Consider the following 6,974-nt stretch of genomic DNA (forward strand, 5'->3'; position numbering starts at 1 on the left):
GACTGTGAAGACTAAAACAATTATTTGGTAGAGACTGTGACTTACTTATATTATCAATATAGTGTCTCTGTACAATATTTATGAGCAGAGAGACATTACTGAATCCATTTCCTAGCAGACCTGTAAAAGGATAAGTATCTTACTGCTTCTCATGAGCTTTACTTCATATTACTAAACATAAATCCTCAAAGAAAGAGTACAGCAAAGAATAAACCAGTCTTCTATACATCCTATAAAAAGTATTACCCTGAAAATGTTCAAACAAATGACAAATAGAAGACCTTTTTTCACCTCTGTTTCCCTGGCATTCATAATTTCAGCTTCCAGAGAGATCCTATTCAGACAGGTTGTATGTAAATAAATGAGGTAGAGAGCTTTTCTCCTGTTTATCCATACAACACTTGTCTCACTCCAGATGTTACTGAATAGAAATAATCACAGAGGGTTTTATTTTAAACACTAATCACCAAGATTATGAAAAAAAAAATTCCTTGTTTTAACTCATGTTTTCAGCATAGTTACACCCTGTTTTCCAGGGCTCTGATTTGCTTAGTGCTTCACACAAACAGTCCATGTCTTGAGTGGGTAACAACTACGCAGGTTTTATCTGAATTAACCACAGAACATCATTCAGAAAAAAGTGTCTGCTGTTTTTCCACATGTCATTGTTAATATCATTCCTGCTCAGTAACATATTAAGGGGTGCTGAACTCCACAGGAATTTAGGGCACTTGGAAAGATCAGCTCGGAAATGCATGGGTATTCACAGACAAATGCCCTCAATTGCTCTCTGCTGCCGTAAGCTGCTTTTGTACTACAATTTCATGGCTGATGCCTGCTCATTTTCTTCACACTGGTAATCTCATGGGGCCACTGGCTTTCCTAGAACTCAACCCATTTAAATTAGTTGAGCATCTAAGTGGACCTTAGTATGCCTTCCTGCTACAGAGACAGAGGCTTCATTCATTCTCTTGGCACCATCCTGGAAAATGAGGAAACTCTGGCTTAGCCAATGTCTCATGCTAGGCTCAGTCAATTTCTGATGTACCCTTCCCAACTACAGAAGACTTCAAGCATGAGCCAAGTGGCCAGAACCACCTGTGCTATTCTGTGCAGCAAGGTTTTTGGTTGCTTAAAATGAAATTAGACTCTTCTGTGACCACAAAATCATCTGGTCAGGTTTTGTGTCTCAAAACAGCTGGTAAAAAGCTCAATCCCCCTTCTCCCCCACCTTCCCCAAAGACCAATCCAAAAATCCCAGGAGATGTATCTAATAGCTTTCTGTGAGATGTAGAGGAGTCAGTCACATCCTACTAGGGAGGACACTCTGAAAATATCCAGCTGCTTTAATTGCATTGTCATTATCACTGTTCATCAGTGTTTCACCACAGAGTGTAAGAAGTCTCGAAGCTGGGTGTAAGTTTTAGTTCACTTTAGACTGGATTAGAGAAGATTCAGTGGCATTAGTACACTAACAAAACCTCCAAAGTACATGTAGGTTATGTTTGTAGAAAAAAATACTGGTATAGGTATTTAACAATGTTCTGCACAAAGTAAGATACAAGAGCAGATTTGAAGTATCATAGAGAGATTTACTGTGAGAGAAATAGTTACTTTCTTCCCCTACACTTCTAGATAACATTTATCTGCAGAGGACAGTTAAAAAAATTCTGGAGAAGAGTAGGAATTAACAAGTTAGCTTGCTTTGTAAATGTCTCCATGAAAGCTGATATTTCTTCTGTATCTTAGATAATATCAAATTAATTATCAAGTAGTAACTTATATTTTTAATAAACTCTTTCAAATTAAGTTCAAATCTATACACATTGAAAGAGAAGAATTTGTCTTCACTAAAACAGAACCACGGATATGAAGCCTATGGTGAAAATAAAGGATGTTCATATGTATGTTTCATTGCCTCCAATTTTTAATTTTATTATTTTAAAGCATACATTCTGGGTGATCACAGAATACTGTCCAGAGTCACAAAACACCAATAGATGAAAATGTATATGGTGTCACTTTAAAACATCTCTCCTTTAAAATAAGGGGTTTTTCCTGTTTATTGTACTACAGTGGAACGTGATGGGCAAGATTCTTCCCTGTTGGCCATACAAAACCTCTTATTTATGTAAATCTTTATCAGATATGAATGAGAAAGAAAAACCCTCATCTGGCTAGTTCAGAAGAGAGAAGTTCTGTTGATTTGTATAAAGGCATTTTAAAATTTTATATAGGAGCAAAGAGCTGCACAAGATGCAGGCAGTGAAATCTCAGTTCTTCACATTCATTTTGGTATCCAAGTCATAGGAGTCAGAACTTAATGGGTATTACCAAAAAGAGACACAGAAATCAAAAGACTAACACCCTTCCAGTCTGCTGCCTGTCTCCCAACCACCGATATTCCCACCTGGGATGTGGGGTTGTGGGGGCATATTGATTGGTTCTAAGGCAGGACTGAGTTGCTCTTTACATTTGTGGATTTCAGCAGCCTTTTTAAAGTGTCATAAATGGATGAGATCACAGATATTTGAAGACCGGGAAATATACATCACAGCCCTGTCAGACAGAATGCATGCTTTGAATATGCATTAGCAATAGTGGCTGTATACTATGCAGTGGTAGCCAGCTTCCATTTACTACCTTTAATTAATAATTGAAGATATTGACTACCATAGTTTCAGATTGCTGTTTAGTATCCTCCAGTGTATAGATTGATACCCTATATTAACCTAGCATGTGTCATCCTGAACAGTTCCCAAACCCTTTACCAATTTAATAAACTGACACACAAGCTCCCTTCCCATTTCTGAAATGCAGCCGCTTCTGAGACAAAACATGGTTGCTCTTCAACAGCACACTGGAATGCTACCAAATGATGAGAACAGCACATAAAATATTCAGATGGCAAACAGACACATAGCCAAAGTAGACCAGAGCAGAATTCCAGTTCTGCCCAGACACCAGGAAGGAATCACAGCCTTTAATGACACCAAGATCTTATTGCATTTCTAGTCCCAAGTGCCAACAATCTGCCCTTTACTGCCATGTTGGAAATCAATTCAGCATTACTTCAAAAGGACTGAATCAGCAGCTTTAAAGTCTCCACATCAAACATATAGACTTGCCAAACAAATTCCACCTAAGGGTGAATACCTCACGGTATACAATGATGTTTCTGACATACTAGCCACAGCACACTAAACATGGCAGTGTTCTGGTTCATGCCTGTTTTATATGTCAAATTCTGAAGGATAAACAAGAGTATAGAGGAAAAAGGTGCAAAAAGTTAGAGCCAAAATTACAGAAGCCAGTGTGACCACTGGAAGATGTTAGCTCATCACAATTTATTGAACAAATTTGTTCAGGACAAGCATTATTCTCATAAGCAAAAAGTTATATCATTTGGTATTTAGAGTCTTAAAAGTCAACTCATTCTTCTGTTGAACCACTGCCTCACTGAACCAATGACTCAGGGTGACTTTGGGGTCTTAACTCTCAGCTCAGTGGCCAACACTCAGTTCCAGTTGCATTACTGCACTCAAATGACCAGTTGTGGCTGTTACTCCAGAACTGCAAAGCCACCAAGCTTCTGAGATATTAACTTCTAAACACCGTGCTGCTACTGTGCATACCCAGCATATCTTCCTGCAATATTCATATCTTACCCTCTTCAGGATGTAAATATTAAGTATCATGAGTTTATGCTAAAGCCCCATTAGCAGTAAATGTTCTTCTCTTGGAATGCCAGCCATTTTTATCATCTAAATAATCATAACAGAGGCACGTACCCCAGGTAATAGAGATCCTTTATATTTTTTAATCTTTCCCAAGTGACTGATGCCAAGACAATTCAAGAAAAAAAAACTAGTTTTTAAAATTTCCCCTCATTTGGATGAAGTCCTTCGGGTACATTTTGGGAAACATTCATTTCCTCTTTTATTTTTACAAATTCCCAAAAAAAACAGTTTGCAACTGAACTTAGTTACACTAATTGAAGCTGCAGATATCAGGGTAGCAGGAAATATATATTTGAATATTTCAGGAACATTTGCAAGTGATTTATTTGCATCAAAAGCCATGGCAACAGCCAAAGTTTAGCAAACCAGGTTCATAGGAACACTTGCCTAACTAGAAAGAAATCGAAGGAAAGCTGCCTCTCTTGGAAGCTGGAATTGGCTGTTTTGGGGCTGAAGATGAATACTGCACACTGAAAACGGAAGGTAAAAATCACCAGAAGGAGGCAAAGGCACATCTAAACACCTACATTGCCCCAGTGATTCCACTTGGAGGTAGGACACTGTTGGTAGTTTTAGTTCCCACCATCAATCCAGAACGTGTAGGAAACCAAATGCAAGAGTCTAGAAGATCTTTCACTCAGAACTTAGTGCAGAATTTTATGTGCAGATTTGTGTCTGGAATGACCAGGCAGTAATGAGTTAATTATTCAATAGTTAAGAACTATTTTTTTCCAATCTGAAAAAATAAGTGAAGTCTATATTGCGTTCTCAGTGTTAATGGGAAAATATCTGGAGAATCCTTCCTTTGCTTGTCTGGAGAGCTAGGTTTTTGGATGGCTGTTTTTTCTGTCTTGCTCACAACTGAATTATTCTTAATCAAGTTTAATCTTATACTGAGCTATGGACCTGATTCAGGCCCTACGTATTCCTTGTCATTCAGAAACAACTCTACAAAAAGTAATTGAGCTACTGTAAAAGTAGAATGTGACTCCATTAGTGTGGATGTGTGCACTACCAGACAGTGTAACTGTGGGCTTAGCCACTTCTTTCCCTAGCGAATGTGTCGGTACATATCAAGATGAGAAATATGAGGTATTCTTACAGGGACTGAAATGACAAAGGAAACCCACTAAAGCAGGTACATTTGGATTGTCAAGCCTTCAGGCATTCGCCCTCTTATTATTTGTACAAATCAAAGGTGATTAACTAAATACTTTGAAGTGACTGTAAGCTGTATCAATGGCATCAGCCTAGGTAACTGTGGGACACTAAACCCCACTTCATATTGCAACTGGGTGTCACATAGCAGGCTTCTGATGTGAACTGAATACAGGTGAACCTGCTGTTTCTCACACTCTCCTGTTAATCAGGTAGGATGGAAATGGTGATCCAGGAAAGACATTTGCCCTCGACCTGTCTTCGTTATAAGGATCATCCAGCTTTTTTTATGCAGCTCTCTCTATCGCACTCGGTGACAACTGCAGGATCCCCTGCGCAAAAGCCAAATGTTCTAGTGTTCCTACCTAGTGAGAGGAGGTCACCAAATATACCACCTACAATTACATTTTCATCTTCCAGCTGTAAAAGCTTTCTATTCAATAGTCATAATTGTCTTCTCGTTGGAATAAAATGTGAGGTATTTTAGGAAGCTGTTAGAGAATCTGAGTGGATTGAATTATTGTGCTAATTAAAGCTTCTTTGATTTTCAAACCAACCATGAATATAATGCAACTCTAAAAGTACCTGTTAGAAGTCTTGAGTACAGAACGTTTCTCATCTTCTTTTCTTAGCAGACTGAAAGGGAGCAAGAAATCATAGTCTTTCTACAACCTTCTGAAGTGAGAAGATACACTCCTGTTTACTTCTGTGGGCTCTGGTTTACTTCAAGAGCACAACAGTTCCCCGTGCATATTTGCAGGGCTTGGCAGTACATAGCAGCTGCTCTCAGGAGTAGCACTGAATCAGATGGTCTGATTGTCTTTGGCAGTCAGGCCATCTGACTTAGACTGCTAGCCCTGGAGGCAGTTGCTCCAGATGCTTTAAAGGAAGGATAAAACTTTAACAGTGGGTAACAGCACACCTGTGAGAAAAGTTTCTTTTTGCTTTCAGAGGTAAGAATCATTTTATGGTGTGGAGTATTAGGATTCTTATTCACTGAAGTATAAATATCTAGTTTCTGTGTGGCAAGGGAGTATGTATTCACATCTGAGATTCATACGTTTCCATAAAGCAATTGCTTTGTATCCGTTAATCAAACAGTACATGTAGGCTGAGTAAATTCCAAGACTGTTAGGTAAATCAAATTCATGTTGAAATCATCAATATTATATGAGGAAAGTGATATATAAAAAGAGCACCTTGACTCTCTTCCCCTCTGTGTTGAAAGTCTACTGAATTAGCCTTTTTTTTCCCTTACAACCTGCATGTCGATACAGCTGAAGAAGAAAGAAAGAGAGAAAGAGAGAAAGAGAGAAAGAGAGAAAGAGAGAAAGAGAGAAAGAGAGAAAGAGAGAAAGAGAGAAAGAAAGAAAGAAAGAAAGAAAGAAAGAAAGAAAGAAAGAAAGAAAGAAAGAAAGAAAGAAAGAAAGAAAGAAAGAAAGAAAGAAAGAAAGAAAGAAAAGAAAGAGAAGCCTATTCCATGGACAATGACATGCCTGTTATCTAAGTCACATCTGCAGAGCCATAATTTTTTCCTCCGTGTAGGTTGCTTCAGAAAAAACTTACAAGATAAGGAGGCAGCTAGGTGTAACCACAGAAAGGACTCAATATACAATATTTTTTCAATTGATGGAGCACAAAATACAAGATAGAAGGACTTGCATTTGGGGAGAAAAAATCCACATACCTATTTACTTTTGAGAATTAGTAATAAATTAACACAGGGACTCAACTAACCCAGTACACAACTTCTTCTTTTCTTTTTTTTTTTTTTTTTAAAGGAGTTATTTTAGAGGGCAAAAAACATGTCCTAGGACCTGCTCCTGAATGCATGTAATTCTGCTTGAAAATCTCTGCTTAGCAAAACTGAACACATCACAGTATGAATTCCAGCACAACATATACCAAGGGGGATACAGTGACTGCACATTTTGTGGGGAAGATGAGGAATCATAAAGTGCGATATGTTATCTTGTTAGCAACATGGCCAAAGGAAGCTATCAGGAGCATTTTCCACACAGAAGCAGTAGCACAGATGGAAATAGGCAAGGTCTTTTTTTTCTTTTTTTTTTTTTT

Source organism: Columba livia, chromosome 1, assembly GCF_036013475.1.
Source record: "Columba livia isolate bColLiv1 breed racing homer chromosome 1, bColLiv1.pat.W.v2, whole genome shotgun sequence".
In the NCBI taxonomy this organism is placed as follows: domain Eukaryota; kingdom Metazoa; phylum Chordata; class Aves; order Columbiformes; family Columbidae; genus Columba; species Columba livia.